Source organism: Lissotriton vulgaris, chromosome 3_1 (genome assembly GCF_964263255.1).
Source record: "Lissotriton vulgaris chromosome 3_1, aLisVul1.2, whole genome shotgun sequence".
NCBI lineage: Eukaryota > Metazoa > Chordata > Amphibia > Caudata > Salamandridae > Lissotriton > Lissotriton vulgaris.
Genome location: NC_141689.1, coordinates 2033139848 through 2033160455, shown reverse-complemented (window position 1 = coordinate 2033160455; position 20608 = coordinate 2033139848).

Genomic DNA, 20608 nt, shown 5'->3' with positions numbered 1-20608 from the left:
AACGCTTCTGCAAACAATGTTTTATTTTTTGTGTGCAACACAACACTGGGAAGAGTACATCGACAACACCTGGCCAATTTCCAACTCCATATTCGCCTTTTGAAAGTTTGCAGTTGGACTTCATTGATATGCCTCCCACACACAAGTTGTTATGTTATGTTAAAAGTGCTTGTTACCGCGCACGGACACCAATTGGTTTCATGGCGCTCAAAGACAGGTGGAGAGGAGATGCAGGGAGTAAAGAGACTAATGGTGAGCAAGATGGAACAAATGAGTCTTCAGGAGTTTGCGGAAGGTGATGTAGTCCGGAGTGAGCCGGATTGAGAGGGGAAGGGAGTTCCAGGTAGAATGGGCAAGAAAGGAAAAGCAGGCACCACCGTGTTTCTTGCGTTTGAACCTGGGAGTGATCAAAAGATTGTGGGCGGAAGACCTAAGGTGTCGTGACAGGACGTGGGGGTGAAGGCTAAGAGAGATGAAAGCAGGAGCGGAAGAGAAAAGAGATTTAAAGACAGTGCATCCCATTTTGAAAATACAGCGGTACGCTACCGGGAGCCAGTGAAGTCTTTTCAGCAGAGGTATTTAGGCTGTTGAAAGACCAGTCTGGCTGCCTGGTTTTGTACCAGCTGGAGCCGGTGAAGATGGTATGCAGGGATCCCCACGTACAGACAGTTGGGATAATCAATACGTGAGGTGACCAGGGCCATAATAACTAGAATGAGAGCCTCCGGGGATAAGTACCTTCGGATTTTCCCAATTCTGCGGAGATGGTAGAAGCAGGCCGAGGTGACAGCATTAATTTGAGGCCGCATTGATAGATCGCTAGAAATGATGACGCCAAGACTTTTCACGGAATTGACGGGGCAAGGGGTGGGACCGAGGGCCAGGGGCCAGAAGTTGGGACTCCAAGGGTTTGTGGACCCACCGATCAAGACCAGCTCAGTCTTGCTGGGGTTGAGCTTCAGTTGACTGAAGTTCATCCACTCGTAGATGGTCATCATTATAGATTGAAAATTAGAGCAAGAGAGAGGGGAAGGGTCGATGGGGAAGATGAGTTGCAGGTCATCTGCGTAGTTGAAAATAGTAACAGAGGAGTGACAAAGAGAGGCTAAAAGGGGCTGCATATATAAATAGAATAAGAGAGGAGACAAAGCGGATCCCTGGGGAACACCACAGGAAAGTGAGATATAGGGGGCAGAGAAAGAGGACAGCTGGACCGATTGGGAGCGGTGTTGGAGGAAAGACCCAATCCATGACAGGGCAATGCCCTGAATTCCCGCGTTTCTGACACGGTCGATCAAGATAACATGATCGACCGTGTCGAAAGCGGCCGAGCGGTCTAACAACACTAAGGCCTGGGCTAAGTTCTTGTCCGCCCCCTGTCTCAGTGCGTCCATGACCGCTACCACCACTGCCTCCGTAGAATGGGCCGGTCTGAAGCCTGCCTGTTGGTCGTCAAGAAAATTAGTTTTCTCGATGAAGGCGCTCAGGCAGCGGGTGACATAGGTCTCCAGTACCTTCCCCAGATAGGGGAGAAGGGAGATGGGTCGATAGTTCCCCAAAACAGCAGGGTCAGATCCGGGTTTTTTTTAAATGGGTACTACCACAGCTTTTTTGAAAGCATCGGGGACAGAGCCTGTAGCGAGGGAGCGGTTAAGCAGGTCGAGAGAAGGGCCTGGACAAGCTATGAAAGCTTCCCTTAAGATTTGAGGGGGGGAGCACGAGCAGTCATGGGGAGAGCCAGAGCTAACTGCCTGCAGTAAGGAGAAGAATACATCTAGGGAAATAGGGGGGAATTCATGAAAACAGCAACGTTTCGAGGGGGGGAGGACACTGACATGGGACAGGGAAGGGGAGGGAATATTATTTTTGATGGTAGAGATTTTGTCTCTGAAGAAGGAGTTAAGGGAATCGCACAAGGCCTGCGAAGGTTGAGGCTGGGCCGTGACACGGTCTGGGAGGGAAAGTTTGGCCACAATGAAAAATATCTCCTTAGTTTTTGATGCTGAGCTGAGGATTTTCTGAGAAAAGTAAGAGGATTTAGCCGAGATAATAGATTTTTTATATAATTTTAGTAGATCGGTGAAGATGATCTTGGGTGAAGGGTCATAATTTCGCCTCCAGCGGCGCTCAGCTTGTCTGAGAAGTACTTTATCTACCTTAAGTTGTTCGGTAAGCCAGCGCTGGGCGTCGTGTGGGCGTTTGGATTTGATGGTTTTCACAGGAGCAACCACATTCCTGGCTTGGGACTACCATTGGTCCACTATGGTGGTTTGAGAGTTCAGGTCGGAGTGATCATTGGGGAGGGAAGTGACGAGGGTTGAGTGAAAAAGGGAGATATTGGCGTGTTTCCAGATGCGTGCCGAGAAATTCGATACTAATGTAGGCCGAGTAGGTGATGACAGTTTCAATGAAAAAGAAATAAAAAAATGATCGGACCAAGTGCAAGGGTAGACCACGGGAGGAGAGACATCCAGGTTAGTTGTCCATACCTGATCAAGGATATGGCCCTTGTAATGGGTAGCAGTGGAAATATGTTGCAGGATATTGAGACCAAGTAATAGGTTAGTGAATTCAGTTGAAGAGACAGTTTTCATGGGGGTCTAGTGGCCAATAGTTAAAGTCGCCTATAATCAGGAACCTGGTGGAATTAATGACTGAGAGATGAGGTCACCAAATAAAGAGGAAAAAGAGTGCATATTTACGGGGGACGATAAACTAGAACGCAAATAAAGGAGTATTTAGGGGAAGTGAATTTTAAAGTGAGTAGGTCAGAGTGTAATATAGGAGTAGTTATTAGGGAGGTGAATTGTAATTTGGAACGGATAATGGCGGCAACGCCACCGCCCGGTCTGCCGGAGGTCCTGTTGGATTGGAGAATGTAGAACCCTGTGGGGATGGCGGCCAAAATGTCAGGAAGGCAGTCCTCATGGAGCCAGGTTTCTGAGAGGAGCAGTATATCGATGTTGCCGTTATCCAGTAATTGAAAAACTTCAAGTTGGTGTTTAGTGAGTGAACGGATATTAAGGTAGACAATCGACAGGGAACAAGCGGCTGGGGGCCTGATCCTGGTGGAAGAGGGAGAGGGATGACAATGGAGGGAGGGGGCAGGAGTAGAGGCCAAAGGGGTGTAGGAAGTGGGGATGGGTGGAGAGACAGTATGCCATTAGTCTGGGCAATAGTAGCCACATGGGAGGCAAGGGGGCCAGAGTAATGGAGAGAATGAAGATCCTGGGAGGAGTAGGTAATATGACAAGCAGCATGCGTGGCCCTAGGCCCCGGTCGGCCGCGGACGGGCGCAGACGGGCTTGACTTGTGTGTGACTTCGGCGCGAAGTCGGCGCTCCCGCTGCGCTCGTCCGCTGCGCTTCCTCCAAGTCGCCATTTGTACTGCCTGAGGTGATCCACTAGACCGCTCACCTGCACGGTGGAGAGGCAGGGCGGAAGTGGTGCAGAGCCGAGCAGGAAGTGTCGCTCGTGGAAAGGACCCTCCGCACAAACGGCACACTGCCGGGGCGGACCGGGGTCGAGAGCGAGGATAAAGAGGTGAGCTGGGTTACCAGGTCAAAACAGTTATGAAAGCGGGCGCAGTAGCACAAATCACAAAATCAAGGTTAAAATGCACAATCAGCTCGTTGTCAGCTGAGTTGCGGTTAAAATTGTCAGCAGCGCTGGAACACGCCCGCAGCCTGCCTGCCACAGATGTCTACCTGCGGAGCCAATCAGTGGTCAAGATATAGGAAATATTCTGCAACCACTAGACCGCTCACCTGCACGGTGGAGAGGCAAGGCGGAAGTGGTGCAGAGCCGAGCAGGAAGTGTCGCTCGTGGAAAGGACCCTCCTCACAAACGGCACACTGCCGGGGCGGACCGGGGTCGAGAGCGAGGATAAAGAGGTGAGCTGGGTTACCAGGTCAAAACAGTTATGAAAGCGGGCGCAGTAGCACAAATCACAAAATCAAGGTTAAAATGCACAATCAGCTCGTAGTCAGCTGAGTTGCGGTTAAAATTGTCAGCAGCGCTGGAACACGCCCGCAGCCTACCCGCCAAGTATGTGCTGGTCATCGTGTGTACCTTCAGTAAGTGGACTGAGGCATATCCAGCAAAGAACTGTGATGCACAAACTGTTGGCAAATGTCTTTTGAATGAACTGATTCCATGTTTTTGGCTACCAGCACTTCTGAGCTCTGACTATGGACCTGTGTTTCTAATGTGATCAGGGAATATGCAAAGGGCTTGGCATTACATAATAATGCATATCACTCCCAGTAGCACGAAGGGGGAATCGTGTGCTTAAAAATTAAATAGGGACCATCCTGGGCAGATGCATTATAACTCACTCTGTTGGCAATGAGAAGCACCCCAGGCAGAATAACAAACCCGAGCCCACATGAGATTCTGTTTGGCCACCCCGCGAATATTCCAGGACACATGTCTAACACTCCACTGCCAATATCAGATGATTTGCTGCTATACTACTATAAGAAACTAAAAGTGACATTGTGTTATCTTCATAGTCAGGTTCTACTGGCTATCCTGGAACAGACACACCATCAGCCCACGGGCTTCAGCTGGGAGACTGGGTCTAGATAAAAGCCCACACTAAATGACACTGCCTCCAGCCAAGGTGGAAGGGCCCCTACTAGATCCTCTTGACAACTGTCACCGCTGTCAAGTGTGAGGGCTAACCTCCTGGATCCACAGCTCCCACACCAAGTAAGCAACAGGACAAGAGCAAGAACATCGAGCACCAAGGGTACCTCCAGCAGTTCCAGTGTTGTATAGCATTTTTGGACCTTAGTGTAAATTTCCCGATTCATGCCCTTATATAGGTATAGAGAACCTTGTCCTTATATATGCATAGAAATCATAACCATATTTGGACATAGCTCATGCAGTCCAAATACGGCATGGCTACTTCCACTAGTTTCGAAAATCCACAACGATTTCTTGGAAAGCTCGGCTTCAGCAGTTAGGGACTTCCCCTTGCTTGAATATTGATTTGTCCAAGAACTCATGGAGTTTTCAAAAAACTGAGACTCTTTGATGACGAAATTATGTCCACCTTTACCTCAAACTCCGCACCTTCAAGGTATAAATATGCCCACACTTGCCCTAGCAAACACACAGTGGTTTGGAGTAGTTCGACTATCTACTTGCCCGACGCATCTCGCTACAGAAAGTGCTGAAGGAAGACGACCATCCAGCAGATGCACTGAAAGAGACACTGTCTTTTCTCTTGCTGAGAAATCCAGCTCCAGTTTTTCCAAGCTCCCCTTGCAGGGTGTTGGGAAATTGAGTCTTGAGACAGAGAAATACCAGACCTCTTTCATTCTAAACCAAGTTACGGAGCTGATTAGACCCTAATAGAAATGTTGGATAGATTCTTGGCAAAAGAATACTAAACTTATGCTACACCACACTTACTTCTTCCCTAGTACTAGACTTAGGTTAGGTACATCGGGGCAGGCGTATTTTAGAAACACCAGTTGAGTACTTTTAGTCTGTATTTATTTATGTATGTATTTTATGGCTTAGAAACCATACCATGCTTTTACAGTATTATTTTATAATACTCTTCTTGCTGTACGCATTATACTTTACAGCCAGTATTACAATTGTAGCAGTTCATTTCTTCTGCATAAGAAAGAAGACTGTTCAATGAATACTTTTTATTGAAAACGCCCGTCTCTCTAGTTCTCTGCACTTCTGGTGAAACGAAGCATGCACGAATGACTGAGTAAAATATCTATCTATTGTTTCCAGGACTCTGAAGGTACGTTTTATCTTGGGGAAACAAAGTTGTCATGTTTATGCGGTTGCACAGAAACGTATCCCTTCTTGTTCATTCGAGAAAGTTTCTAGTGACCTCTGAGCTAGCTGGCACTCACAATTAAGTCTAATATATTCGATAGAGACCTAGTAGACAGAAGTCCTACGTCACATCTATAGGATATATTATTCCAAAGCGCAGAGCCTATTGGAAATATATGAACTGCACTACATGGCGCCCAACATTTGGTAAGGCACTAACTTAACACTAGATACTAGAGTAACTCAGTCGTGCTTTTCACAGAAACCACTCCAATAGAAGTCTGGAGTGGGTTAACCCCTTCGATGCTCATGACGAGCTGAGCTCGTCATGAGGCACAGTGGAGCTGTGCTCGTGACGAGCTGAGCTTGTCAAGAACAAAGGGATTTCATCATTAACAGCACAGGAGGAGAATAAGACCAGCATCAATGGTGTTAAAGGATAAAATATTCACCATAACTGAGTAGGACGAAAAATCCTAAGTATTAGTTTTTTGGTTTTGTTCAACGTTGAAGGATACAGTGTTCCAAAATATTGTGCACCTTATCTTTGTTTCCTTGAAACTTGCTCTGCAAACTTTCATTAAACAATGTCGAATAACAGCGACAATAACGCAACCGGTGGAGCTGCAGCAGCAGCCCTACTGGGCTTAGACATTACAGGGTTCAATGAAGACGATGCGGATGCTATAATCATCCTGGAAAATGTACGGAAACCCATAGCTATACAGTTTACTGAAAATGGCCTATCACCAAGAGGCAGTAGAGTTAAATTTGTCACAGAGGCACACTAATATCGGCAGACAGAGGTATTCTATTCATGGATTATCTTCCCTGAAGCAAATCCAAGAACACATGTGTTCCACTTCTACAAGATAGAGGAACCTCCAGCGGAATACGTTCCTTTTGCGGACATTGAAATTCCACTAACTTACCAAGAGCATCAGCTCTAGTTTAAAGGCGCCCTACAACATCAAAATCACATTACCAGGCTCGGTCTAGCCAGCTTTACACCACATCCTGACATTGAAAGAGTTACGGGTCCAGAACTGTTAGCTCAGCTAAAACAAATAATTAAAATACATAGACAATTGGTTCAATATGTCAATCGGACTCTAACAGTCCAACCGACTATCAGGATTCCACAGCAAATCCCTCATCAGGGGTACACAAACAAAATTACACCACAGACTATACAATCAGTCATTGGTAAATTACCCACAAAAAGGAAACCAATTCCATGCTGGTTAGCTCAAAAAATTACTCATATCGTGGCAGTATTTCCCGATAGTACACCTCATGAGAAACACAGAATCAGAATTCTAACAATCTTTTTACCAATGGGGATCGCACCACACCTGGAGGACTGTGACACTTGGGGTACAGTATTTGCTCCAATCTACACTAAAACACATGGTGTTCCATCCATGGCGGTAATACCAGACGTCCTGAAACAGATTCAAAACGAATACGGGGCACAGCCTGCTTTATATCTCGGTATGAAGTTATTGAAGGATTTCGAACAGGTCTCAGCTATAGTCCTAGCTTATATTAAAGGTGAAGCAGCACCCGTGGCAATCTGCCAAAAACTAAAAGAACTTGATGTAACTGAGCAACCGTGTGAACTTGCCAGAATAATAGAAAAATCCTATGAAGAACTAGGTAGAGATAGTTTGGGAGGGAAACCAGTAAAACCCGAACTAACAGAAAATCCTGAAAAAGTTTTTATTAAAAACATTCTCACTACTCCTAAAAAGAAGTGGGAAAATACTAGACAGACACATCCTAAGGAGAAGCATTCCCAATGCAGACGTAGGTCTCCTCAAAAGGAGCCCTCTGAAAAAAGGTATAACCTCAGAAATAGGGATAATTTGAGAAAACCTGATAGATATCAAGATACTGATACACGTTCCTCTCGTACCTTTCAGACTTCCTCACAGAAATCGGAAAGAAGAGGATGATCAGAACACAAGGAAGAACGCGTGAAGTCCAAAGACGACCAACACGTTCCAAAAAATAAGAAAACTCAATTCACCAAGAAGAAGGTAGCAAGTCTAAAAATTAGACATGCCGAGGATTTTGAGGACACAACTCAAGAACGGGGAGTGGGCCCAGACAATACTGGACAGCGCAGCAGAAGTTGCCATAGCTCGCAAGATCCTGAAGGATCATCTGGAGACAGTGGACTTGAATGAGTACATTCAAGTTGAAACTGCCGATACCAGGGTTAGTATACTACATAAGTTATATGAAGTAACACTCCAAATAGAGGGGGACTAGAAAAATAAGAGCACTCTTTTGGGAGAAACTCTCTAAGGGTTATGACATTCTTCTGACTGAACAAGGCTGGCCACCTGAATTTGTCAGGGAGTGCCCACATGGCGAAGAGATCATTATGACAGCCTTCTCCAATCAAATTCCTATTCATAAGGCATACACCTATGCCAGAAAATGTGCTGTGGTCCACGCTCCAGCATTATATAAACATCATGTGGGATGGGATGAGGACTCTCCTCACCATAAGATCCTGTTAAAAAATCAACCTACTGCTCAGAGGCAGTATCCAGTTAAGCAAGAAGCTAAAAAACAGGTCAAGGAAATCCTAGATCAACTTGAATACCAAGGGGTGATTGAAACATGCAGCTCGTCCATGAACAATCCTTTGTTTCCTGTCCCCAAACCAGACAATACATATCGTCTAGTTTTGGACTACAGACATTTGAACTCTTGTTGCAAAACATTTGCAGTACAAAATGCACACAGTGCAGCACTGATGAATAACATTATGCGCAAAAAATATTAAACGACATTAAATATTTCAAACGGTTTCTTCTGTAAAAAATATCGCACCTGGAAGCAGGTATTTGACCGCTTTCTCAATTATGGGGACACAGCATTAGATCTGTCATCTCCCCCAGGGATTCAAGAACAGTCCAGGTATATTTTCAGCCAGAGTAACAGAGTTACTACAAACGTACGATGATGAGGCATTAACTTATGTCGATGACATCTATCTTACAGACGATGATTTGGACAAGTACTTGAACGGGGTGAACACCATAATACTTGGCTTCGCCTCTGAGGGGTACAAATTCAATTTTCAGGAAATCAAGAATTGCCTACTTCAACATCCTATTCTTAGGATACAACTTTCAAGTGAAGGCAAAAGCCTGGCAGCAAACTTTTTAGAAAAATGCTGGAACCTCCAAAAACACTGAAAAACCTACAGTCAGTTCTAGGATTCCTGAATTTCGGAAGAACTTACAGCCTGATTCATGACAGACCCGTTTTGCGAGTCTGTAATAGCGATTCATAAGGAATCGCTATTACAGGCTCGCAAAACGGGATTCATGTAGGAATCACAAAATGAAATGCGATTCCTACATATTCCTTATTTGCGATTAGCAAATTGCTTATCGCAAATAAGGAATAACTCCCCATTAATTCCTATGGGCCAAAAGGCCCATAGGAATGAATGGGGACTATTCCTTATTTGCGATTAGCAATTTGCTAATCGCAAATAAGATACCGATTTAAAGGGTGCCAGGGGTGTCCAAAGGACACCCTGTAGCACCCCTTAAATGAAAATTCAAACAGGTGTTGCGCACACACATGTCCAAAGGACATGTGTGTGTGCAACATGCAACTTAGAAAAATGCTTTTAAAAGCAGTTTTCGCTATTTACCACAAGGTTTGACCTCGCGGTAAATAGCGAGCCGAAATTGCGAATTCGCAATTTTTTAATGGATGATGAATTGCATTTAAGGAATCTCAAATAGAGATTCCTTAAATGTAATTCCTCGCAAAATTGCGACATCGCTATTACCGATTTTTGCATTTGGGATGATGAATCCTAAATGCAGAAATAGAGCTCGCAAAGGGCCAGATTCTCAGAATCTGGCCCTTTGCGAGCCGATTTCGGCTTCATGAATCAGGCTGTTACATTCTAAACAACGCAGAAAGGGTTAAACCTCTCTACGAACTAATCAAACCTGATTTCAAACCTACTAATTGGACTGAATAACACATAGAAATTTTGCGTTCAGTGCAAATAGACATGTTAGCAGCAACCCATTTAGAGACACGTGTAAACGAACGCAACCTTGTAATCCGAATCATCCTAAGGAGATGCAGATTCACATACCTCACCTTCAATGAAGGTGAAAAGGTACCAATAGTATACAAATCACACTTGTACACACAAGCTGAAATGAAATTCACTTCAACAGAAAAAATTCTGACAACGGTTCAAATTGCAGTAGCAAAAGAGAGAGATCTCGCACAGGGTAAACGCATAAAGGTCGTTACTCCTGTACCTGCCTTAGAGGCAGTGACAGAAGCGTGCATTCCAAATGCAAAAGCTTTATATCCAAGATGGATACAATCGGTTAATTCTCTTGCTGCAACAGACGTTGAATCTGTTTTTGATCCATACATGAAAACTCAAGAATTTCTAAAATACGAACAAGAATGTCCTCTGCACAATTGTTAAAAGTCGCTGGCGCAATGGTAAATTCAGACCTATGGTCATAAAAACTCAATCTCTCCGAGACTGTAGAGCTCAGCGAGGTGAACTATGGGCTTTCAAGACGGCGCTGGAAAATACTGATCACGAATTCCCCACACTCATAGTGTGCGAATCGTATTACTGCATCCAGTCTTACAATGAATACTTGCAGAACTGGGTTCAAAATGGTTTCAAAGACACAAAAGGTGGCACAATCAAGAATAAATTGCTTTGGGAACAAGTAGTTCTATTAGAGAAAGAACTACAAAAGACTCATGTGATCCATACACTGAGTCATCAGCGTGATGGCGTTTACGTTGCAGGGAATTCATTGGCTGATGAAGCTGCAAAGGCAGCTGTGCAAACGGCTTCGGTAGCTGCAAGCACGCGTTTACAAACAAAACTAGACTGCAAAACAATGCTAGCTGTCAATGCCACAAGCAAAGGCCGAGGAGCTGCGTTACCTCTAAACTATCCATTCGAATATTCATACATACTCCGTTGCCTTTGATCGAATCCCTGGAGTGGGGGATAGTGTAATTCCAAACAGGATTTGGAGAGGTGCTTTGATTCAAGGAGCACATATGGGAGAGGGTCTGATACATCAAGAGATCTCAAAATTTCTACTAGAGTTAAAAGAGATGTACTAGTGGCCAGGGATGAATGCCCACATTTACAAATTTGGAATTAATTGTGATGTCTGGTACAGAGATCACAGCTTAGTGTGCTGCCAGATTCCTGACTGCAGTGTAGCCAGCCCAGTACAGACACCATTGTTAGATAGCATTAGACTATCAACGCTTAGACGTCCCTATGGTCAAAAGCGGTCCCACAACTATTAGGACAAGATTCATTTGGATGTGGCCTCAGCACTTGGCTGACGCCCGAGCTGTTATAAAAGATTTGTGAGTGTTTATCGGCACATACACAATCGGCACGCAACATTCTGACCAGGGTCCTGCATTTAGCTCTCGCGCTTACAAAGAGGCCATGTCAAGCTTGGGCGTTGCATTGCTGTACTCTAGTCCATTCCATCCTGAGGGAAATCCGGTTGTGGAAACAAAAAACTGTGACATAAAGCAATCTACAACAGCTAGGGTATTAGGCTCGGGTGACGGGTGGGTCAAACATCTAATAAGTGTCCAATGTAGTCTTAACAGTCTGCCAAGAAATTCTCTTGGTGGAATCACTCCATATGAAATCCTTTTTGGAACTAGAATGATAGTAGAAGACCTTGATCGTCATACTTCAGTGGTAGAACAAAAACCCTTTGATATCAAAGACCGTTTGGCTGTTTTGCAGGACTTAAAAGAAACAAGAAGAAGTCTAAGCAACACCATACAGAAGTCAACGACCACTGAAGAAAAACCACCTGTCCCAGCAAGACCTGTCTGGATTCCAAAGATTGGGGATCTGGTCAGAGAGAAAATAGCGGATAAGAATGAATTTGGGCCTTCTTACAGAAAACCAGTACCTGCCTTAGCAATCCACGGATCAAGAACAGTGTTACTGCCGCCCCTTGCTGGAAGAAAGGAGAACTGGTTTGTGTTAATTGATCTGGTAAAACCAAATCATGTGGCGTATAATAAGTAGTAGGCCCAGTGGACTCCAAAGAAGACCAAATCTTGCTACTATCCAAGAGGTTCAAACTGAAAGACTCACCACCTTTGAAGAATCCGCAGTGAGAAAAGAAGGACTATGCAATAAAGCCATGGAACTTGTACCTCTTTACACCCAAATAACAGTTTGTCAAGAAACTCCTGTCTACAATGATGTAGCATCTGACTATACTAATATGTGAAGGGAACAAGCAGCTCCAGCGATTTCAAATAATCCGGATGCAATACCAACAATTGACAGAACTGCCTCTGTCTATTTCGTCAACTTTGATACCTTTTCTGAGGATCCCAGTGAGCCCGAACAACCCCTGCAAATAAAACTTTAAAGGAACAAGTATCAGAACTTTTTCACCAGCTTACAAATACATATCTGGTTTCACCATGGGTTGAATTTTGGATTGTGTTAGGTGTACTTTTTCTCCTACTTTGGCTCATTCTTGTTTTAAGTTTGGGAAAACTGATAGATGGAAAATATAGTAAAATGGACACAGCAAGTAAGAACATCAACTTGCTCCTGAAGCCGCAGAAATCATCTCATCATGAGCAAAGAGACCTGTCATCAGTGAACATCACAGCCGTTCCTTTACCTGGTGGAATAGCATGGGACAGAACTGATTAAGACATTTATGGTCCGGTAGAGCTGTTGAAGATTCCACACCAATTTAAGGTTTCCTTTAGTGCTTTTGTTTCACCCAGTACATTTTCTGATGATTGGGACTTTGTGACTTATAATAACATGATGACAGATTTAGAAATGTCAGCAAAATTTACAAAACATGAATACTTAGAAGGTTTATTAGATTATGAACACATGTATTGTTTTAATCATTATGGTCATAATATTTTGCACAAATCTGCAAACCCTAGAAATGTTTTAACTTATAATCTATGGAAACATTGTCCAACGCCCCCAAAGGGTAGCTCAAAAACATTTTATGAAAAATGTCCATACTTCTCAGGCTTTAATGTCACAAAGCCCGAAACATTTTACTTTAAAAATGTTAATAAGACAGGAATGAAAAGTATGTTGACTAATATTAAGCAAATTTATTCTGCGGCCTTTTATGCTCAATTCTCCACATTAGGGCTTGACTTTCGGAAAGACAACATTGAGACAAAAACTGTCTGGGGCACAAAAGAGGCAGGTGCAAGGTTTAGAAACCTTATTTAGAGCCTACATCATCCCAGAACAAATAATGTTTTTAAATGAAACCATTCAACAGACATCTTGTCTTGGCCTGGCTAAGATAAAAGATTTAAATAAACCGTCCATACCTAAGCCCACACCTGATAGTAATGCACCTACAGATGAGGAGGTAGACATGAAACATATTTTACAACAAAACAGAACTAATCCTGATTGGAAAAAATGGTTAATCTGGCCCACAGACATGAATAACTGTCAAGATAGATTCCTGAACAAGACACAAGTGTTTACAGTAACTAGGCCAGATCCAAGATATGTCCAGAGACAACATCCAGGGATAATAACAACTTACAGTGTAGGAAAACTGTGCCTTGAAGTGGCTACAAAAATCCGCACTCCCAGCTATAAAACAACACTTAACTTTACTTAAAGATGGCATTGATGTGAGAAAATTCTTACTAGGACCTCGCAAAAAACGTCATAAAAGACGGTATTTATGCTGCTTATAATGAAGCATGCAAATGGAAACTGCAGAACGAATACGAGAAATTGATCGTATTAATTTAGAGAAAGCTCTCTCTGTAGTTGACAATGGCTTAACAACTCTGTCATCCAGAATGTATTCTTTGGACAGCATTGTATCCTCTTCCATAGACATAATAGAACAGGACTTGTTTGTGTTAAAACATGGACAGTCTCAATTACGTTCTCTAATGCTGCTAGGCTGGACGTTACAAAACCTTCGTTCAGGCTATGTGCCTTGGCTTCTAATCAACATCACGTCATTGTTTACTGGATTTAGCCTTACAGATAAACAAATTTCTTTTGCACAGAGGGGAGCAGACTATTCAGTGCTAAGCATAGAAAAACTGGAAAGATTACCATTAACTGTTTCTGAGAAACCAGCCGTGGAATGGATAATACATGGCACCATCACGATACCAGTGACAATTTTCCAGTTTCAGTATTATTTGAAACACATACCAGCAGGCCTGTATGAAAGGTTGGGTAAATAATACATAAAGTTGACCTGGAATTTACCATACACACACAAATGTTGGAGTGGGGAAAAGGGGGTATTTCTTAGTAGCAAACATTGCAAAACCACATTGAGCGGTACACTTCTATGCCAGGGTATTATTTACATGGATTCTGTGATGGTTCTTCCACCAACTTATCATGCCACCTGCAGGGTTCCCCAGCAGCAGTAATAGATCCTATTTTTATGCAGCTTTCCAATGGGAAGTATATTATGTTGAAAGATCACAGCTGTTGTGGAATGATGCCAGGAATAGCATATCTAGTTAGTGTGTCAGCCAGGGTCACTTGCTGTATGCAAGTATTGTTTCCTAAAACTAAGACAGACGGGGAGTCGCTGCTGTGGCCTTCACTGAACATCTCTTCAATATGAATTGATATTTTAAGCAGAATGAAAGCCATTCTTTTACAAAAAACTGTGCCACTGACCTCGTCCAGAGAGGCGTATGATCTGCAAATTGCAAGGTCCTCTGCGGAGATACATGCCTTATTATCAACAAACTGCCCCATACATTTTGCAGAAATGTTAGGTCGTATCTTAAATATGTCTAATACCAGTGGTATTGTACATGTATTTAAGACGATTTTTTCGGGACTGTTAGCACCCTTTGAAGAAGTCCTAGGCATTTTTCCAAACTTTGTGTACTCTGTGTTCGGCGGCCTGCCTCTCATCTTGGGACTTGTAGCAGGGATACTATTTTTGTTCATTCTACTCCGATATGATATGGCAAGTCCAAATCACCAGCGATACCCAGATTACCATGGAGAACACTCTTCTGGCAATGCAGTATCATGAGCGCATAACACAGATTCTTGGCTTAGCTTGTTTGAGAGATCGGAATACCCCGTGGTTTCTGTCATTCAGACCAATCTGGCAAGATTGCATCTTACCTGTTCTACAATGCCTGCTTTGTGGAGAGGAATGCTTGATGGATATCTGTCTAACACTTCCATCAGCACTGCCAACGGATGTTGACGCTTTGTTTGGTTCTGTAATGGCTCATACATTGTGTTGTCCCCAGCGGCTACCAATCCTGATGACGGCATTCATTGAGGTCTCACCAGCAATTGCAGCTGAGGGTGAGATACACGGACCAACAGGCACACAGGTACCATCTACTGCGAACATTGCTAATGCAACTGACACTGACGGCGATGCTTCTCATCTGTGTACGATTGATCTTCTTAATGAAGTGGTTCAACTTTCACCTACTGTGGTAGATGAATTCTTTGCCAGCCTAGAAGATTTAATGATTTCTCCTGACACCGAGAATAACTTTTAAAATTAGCACACAGTGTTCTATGAACTTTGAATTCGACCTTCGCTTTTTCAAACTAAAACTTCTAACTTTGGAACTCTATTTTTCTATGATTTGATTTGACTTTTTTCTAAAACTAAACTTTTTCTTTTTTTGGCACAAAATAATATGCTTAAAGTAGAACTATTCTTAGAGAACAAGAATTCTTTGAATACTTTCTAGAAAATATATTGTACTTATCAACAAACCAAAACAGTTTATATATTCTGCTATGGGATGGTCTCGACCTTTTTTCTGTATTTAGAGCCATTTCATAAATGTAAATTTATTGGTTCATTCAGTTAGCATTGCCAATATCATATTGTATGCATACAATGAAATCATTGCTTTTAAATGTGTACTGTACAAATGCTCATTTTAAGTGTACAACCATTTTCAAATGCATTTTTTGTATTTTTGGGTGGGATTGTAAACACATGCTTTAGATATGTTTTAGTGCTTAAATGTAGTAATGTCGAACATAATAAAGTGGAGTGGGTGATGTATAGCATTTTAGGACCCTAGTGTAATTTTCCAGATTCATGACCTTATATAGGTATAGAGAACCTTGTCCTTATTTAGGCATAGAAATCATAACCATATTTAGACATAGCTCATGCAGTCCAAATACGGCATGGCAACTTCCACTAGTTCCGAAAATCCACAACGATTTCTTGGAAAACTCGTCTTCAGCAGTTAGGGACTTCCCCTTGCTTGAATATTGATTTGTCCAAGAACTCATGGAGTTTTCAAAGAACTGAGACTCTTTGATGACGTTATTATGTCCACCTTTACGTCAAACTCAGCACCTTCAAAGTATAAATATGCCAACACTTGCCCTAGCAAACACACGGTGGTTTGGAGCAGTTCGACTATCTACTTGCCCGACTCATCTCGCTACAGCAAGTGCAGAAGGAAGCCGGGCCTCCAGCAGACGCACTGAGAGAGACACTGTCTTTTCTCTTGCCGTGAAATCCAGCTCCAGTTTTTGCAAGCTCCCCTTGCGGGTGTTGGGAAATCGAGTCTTGGGACAGAGAGATACCAGACTCCTTCATTCTAAACCAAGGTACGGAGCTGATTACACCCTAAGAGAAATCTTGGCTAGATTCTTGGCAAAAGAATACTAAACTTATGCTACACCACACTTGCTTCTTCCCTAGTACTAGATTTAGGTTAGGTAGATCGGGTAGGCGTATTTTAGAAGCACCAGTTGAGTACTTTTAGTCTTTATTTATTTATGTATGTATTTTATGGCTTAGATTTTTTTTTTTTTTGTATATGAAGCAAGGACCCCCTGATACAATAGATACTCCAAGTCCTAGGTCAGGGATTAATAACATGTGAAATAACAACCAAGGCACCTGAACTGAACAATTATAGCAATAAACCAGATGAAAATTAATATAGAAATTTAAAATATGAGGAAGACGAAAAGTGGCAGGTCTGTACTCAAAATTTATTATTGACTTAATTTAAAAAAAGACAGAGATCACAAAACATAAAAAGACAATTTATAATAATAAAGGTAGCTTAAGGATTAGTTCTCCACGCGCGTTTCGGCGGCCAGCGCCTTCTTCTGGAGATGCCACGTGTATCCTAAATATAGGATAAAACAATACAAAAAGAAAAAAACACAGTATTCAAAATCAATAAAACATAATATGTAAAAAAATTATATACCTATAGCAATAGATCATAACACTATTAAAATCTAATGCAGTACATTTACCACAGTATAATTCCATCTTCCATTTTATTTAAGACAAGAACAGAGATTAAAACAAAAATTACTCTTTGTTGCTCTAAATAAGAGCTTTCATTTCTTTTTTCATAGCCAGTTCAAACCGGGGATCAACTATGGAAGTCCTACAAGATTTTAAAACCGTTTCAAAATCAGGTATTGATACAGGACTGTGTGACTAAAGGTATTGTCTTTAGTTGACCCTTAAATTGAGTTATTTTTAGACTAAGAATATTATTTGTATCTTATTTTCAGAATTTGTATACATATCAGAACCAATACATCGACATTATCAAAGTAACAGGACATTATTTGAGAAGATTGATCCAGGTAATAGAAGTTTACTGGTGTTTGATCCAATAAGGACATGAAACAAGCTTTCTAAACATCGGTTTGCATATTTGTCTCTTTATAGACGGTCTCCAATCTCTCATCACAAGTTCCTAATGCAAATCTCTTATCTATTTGGGAGCCCGGTGTGACCAAGGTGCGGTACCCGTGTTCAATTTCTATAGGAGGTACATAAATACTTTTACATTTTTTTCATCTCAATAATTGTGTGTCATCATTTTTTCAAATAAACACGGCTTTTGTTTTCGTTTTTCTAATATATATGGCATATACCCTTGCTATTAGAACTGCATCTTCTAGGCCAACGATTGGTGCCATAAAGCAGTTTGGAATTAAAGATCAGGCAACTGTTAGTAACCGTCGGTAGAACCAATTAGGTTACCTATTCTAACTAAAAAGGCTTATATCAGTAAAATGAGCCTTTCGTTTCAGCTTATTTGCATCCTGTTTATTTCACTAATCTGAGTGATCATCTTACTTCTATGAGTTTATCCTACGCCCTAGTCGTCGCTATAGTACGTAAGTATTTAAGTTATAACAAGTGGTGTATTACTGAATCAGTTACTTAGAAAAGTAAATATCCACTCTTATGGCCTGTAGGTGTGCTTAATGAATTTAAACGTAGGCCTCATGAAATCTCTATATGCATTTCCCCTGTTATCATATAAATAGGTTGCTTTCCGCTATAAATTAGAGGTCCACCACCCTTGGAGTACTTCCATAGTTGATCCTCGGTTTGAACTGGCTATGCACAAAGAAATAAAAGCTCTTATTTAGAGCAACAAAGAGTAATTTTTGTTTTAATCTCTGTTCTTTTCTTAAATAAAATGGAAGAATGAATTATACTGTGGTAAATGTACTGCATTAGATTTTAATAGTGTTATGATCTATTGCTATAGGTATATAATTTTTTAACATATTATGTTTTATTGATTTTGAATACTGTGTTTTTTTCTTTTTGTATTGTTTTATCCTATATTTAGGATACACATGGCATCTCCAGAAGAAGGCGCTGGTCGCCGAAACGCGCGTAGAGAACTAATCCTTAAGCCACCTTTATTATTATAAATTGTTATTTCTTGAATGTTTTTTAAAATATGTATTGCTGAGTTTGTGAATAATTTGGTAGTAATTAATTTGTTGATCAGTTCTTCTGATCTTTTTATGTTTTGTGATCTCTGTCTTTTTAAAAATTAAGTCAATAATACATTTTGAGTACAGACCTGCCACTTTTCGTCTTCCTCATATTTTAAATTTCTATATTAATTGGTTTATTGCTATAATTGTTCAGTTCAAGTGCCTTGGTTGTTATTTCACATGTTGTATGGCTTAGAAACCATACCATGCTTTTACAGTTCATTTCTTCTGCATGAGAAAGAAGACTGTTCAATAAATACTTTTTATTGAAAACGCCTGTCTCTCTATTTCTCTGCACTTCTGGTGAAACGAAGCATGCACGAATGACTAGGTAAAATATCTATCTATCGTTTCCTCGACCTGAAGATACGTTTTATCTTGGGGATACAACATTGTCATGTTTATGCGGTTGTCAGAAACTCATTCAAGAAAGTTTCTAATGACCTCTGAGCTAGCTGGTACTCACAATTTAGTCTAATATATTCGATAGAGACCTAGTAGACATAGGTCCTATGTCACATCTATAGGATCTATTATTCCAATGCGCAGAGCCTATTGGGAATATAGGAACTACACTACACCAGTGGCACCCTCCAAATACAACCCCTGTTCCACCCAAGCAGCAAGTAGCAGCACAGGAGGGCAGCTCATGCTGCACACCACCAGGAGAGAGGAGTGTCCAAGCGAGTTCTGATCATGAATTATGGAAAAGACTGGCCCCATACCCTTGCCCACAGCAGCAGAAACAGGGAACCATTGTTGCAGTTTTGTCATGATACAAGTATCTGGATGGCTGAAGTGCTGGTAACCTTTCCAGCCACAGGATCAGATAAGGCCAGCAAAGAAGATTAACAATTCATTGTATTTTGGCACCAAAGTTGCTGGCGTCCGCCTCACTAAGAATGTGGGACCTCCTAGGTAGATACACAGATTAATATTCCTTTGCCCAATGATAATTTCCTTTCATCATCACACCTCAACAGAATCCAAGGACTATGCCAAGCGAAAAGAATGGAGAAAGTGGTCATAGGTGCCAGCAGCGATCTGCACTATGGTTCCAGGTATCATCATACCTACAGTATTGATAGTATTTTCAAATCAGATTTCAATACCATTCCTTATTGGACCAGAAACTGCGGTAAACAATACTGAGCTAATGTATGAAGTTCCCCAACTTAACATGAAGGAGGAAGATGACATGGGGGGAAGTTGAGGATGGAAGAGGAGGGGAGACCAAGATTTTGGAAGAATATGATGGCAACAAATATGTAGAAATGTTGAAAATGTATGAGCGTGTAATGAACATAACAGGATGTTATGCATGTACACATTTTCCAAGGGGTAGTGGGGACAAAATGAGTTACAATGTCATACCGTTCTCAAAATATGTAGACTGTGCTCTAGTGAAGGACATGCTTATCACAACACAACATGTCAATAACAGTGGGACATACCAGGAAAGGTAACTTGGCCTCTGTGGGATGACCCACTTCCACATGGAAATCATCTTGCATGAACATGCAGCCAACTAGAAAAGAGCAGGGGCCTTATTTATGAAGGCCTTGCGCCGCCGGTGCGTCACTTTTAACATGGGAAAAAGTGACGCACCGGTGGCGCAAGGCCTTCATAAATAAGGCCCCAGATATTTTTGGATGCATTTGACAGAAGCCAAAGACAGGAGGAGGGAGAGTTGAAGGACAGGGCAGGATGGAAACGTTCAGGGAAAGAGAGAAATGAGGAACCCAAAATACCATGGTTCAGAGTAGAAAAGCAGATCTCTGCACCCTCCTGCATACAAAATGCCAAAGATGGCCAACAGGAAGCCCCAGTTATCCCAGATGTTGTCAGGACTACATTTACGATACAGCAACTGGTTGGGGCAGGGAACAAGGGAAGAAATGTATGTTTGGGTGTACCATCAAGGAACTGGCTGGGGGAGATGAAAGATGGAAGGAATGTGAGA